This window comes from Mizuhopecten yessoensis, unplaced genomic scaffold (genome assembly GCF_002113885.1).
Source record: "Mizuhopecten yessoensis strain PY_sf001 unplaced genomic scaffold, ASM211388v2 scaffold9637, whole genome shotgun sequence".
Lineage (NCBI taxonomy): Eukaryota > Metazoa > Mollusca > Bivalvia > Pectinida > Pectinidae > Mizuhopecten > Mizuhopecten yessoensis.
This window is the reverse complement of record NW_018408147.1, coordinates 1,222-2,805: the sequence shown is the minus strand read 5'-3', so window position 1 is coordinate 2,805 and position 1,584 is coordinate 1,222.

The following is a 1,584-nucleotide window of genomic DNA, read 5'->3' as shown; positions in this document are numbered from 1 at the left end:
ACTTAGACATTGACTTAGACATTGACTTAGACATTGACCTAGACAATGACTTAGACATTGACCTAGACATTGACTTAGAGATTGACCTAGACATTGATTTAGACATTGACTTAGACATTGACCTAGACATTGACCTAGACATTGACTTAGACTTTGACTTAGACATTGACCTAGACATTGACTTACACATTGACCTAGACATTGACTTAGACATTGACTTAGACATTGACCTAGACATTGACTTAGACATTGACTTAGACATTGACCTACACATTGACTAGACATTGACCTAGACATTGACCTAGACATTGACTTAGACATTGATTTAGACATTGACTTAGTCATTGACCTAGACATTGACTTAGACATTGACCTAGACATTGACTTAGAGATTGACCTAGACATTGATTTAGACATTGACTTAGACATTCCTAGACATTGACCTAGACATTGACCTAAACATTGACCTAGACATTAACCTAGATCAATGTCTAGGTTAATGTCTAGGTCAAGCTACCACCAATCAGACACAACTTCACAGGGCATTGTCTAGGTCAAGCTACCAACAACCAGACACAACTTCACAGGGCATTGTCTAGGTCAAGCTACCACCAACCAGACATTGACTTAGACAATGACCTAGACCTTGACTTAGACATTGACCTACACATTGACTAGACATTTACTTAGACATTGACCTACACATTGACGAGACATTGACCTAGACAAGACATTGCCCTGTTAAGTTGTGTCTGGTTGGTGGTATCTTGACCTAGACATTGACTTCGACATTGACCTAGACATTGACTTAGTCATAGACCTAGTTATTGACCTAGACATTGACCTAGACATTAACCTAGACATTGATCTAGACATTGACCTAGACATTGACCTAGACATTGACCTAGACATTGCCCTGTGAAGTTGTGTCTGGTTGGTGGTAGCTTGACCTAGACATTGCCCTGTGAAGTTGTGTCTGGTTGGTGGTAGCTTGACCTAGACATTGCCCTGTGAAGTTGTGTCTGGTTGGTGGTAGCTTGACCTAGACAATGCCCTGTGAAGTTGTGTCTGGTTGGTGGTAGCTTGACCTAGACAATGCCCTGTGAAGTTGTGTCTGATTGGTGGTAGCTTGACCTAGACATTGCCGTGTGAAGTTGTGTCTAGTTGGTGGTAGATTGACCTAGACATTGCCCTGTGAAGTTGTTTTTGGTTGGTGGTAGCTTGACCTAGACATTGTCCTGTGAAGTTGTTTCTGCTTGGTGGTAGCTTGACCTAGACATTGCCCTGTGAAGTTGTGTCTGGATGTTGGTAGCTTGACCTTGACGTTGCCCTGTGAAGTTGTGTCTGGTTAGTGGTAGCTTGACCTAGACATTGCCCTATGAAGTTGTGTCTGGTTGGTGGTAGCTTGACCTAGACATTGCCCTGTGAAGTTATGTCTGGTTGGCGGTAGCTTGACCTAGACATTGCCCTGTGAAGTTATGTCTGGTTGGCGGTAGCTTGACCTAGACATTGCCCTGTGAAGTTGTGTCTGGTCGGTTGTAGCCTGACCTAGACATTGCTCTGTGAAGTTGTGTCTGGTTGGTA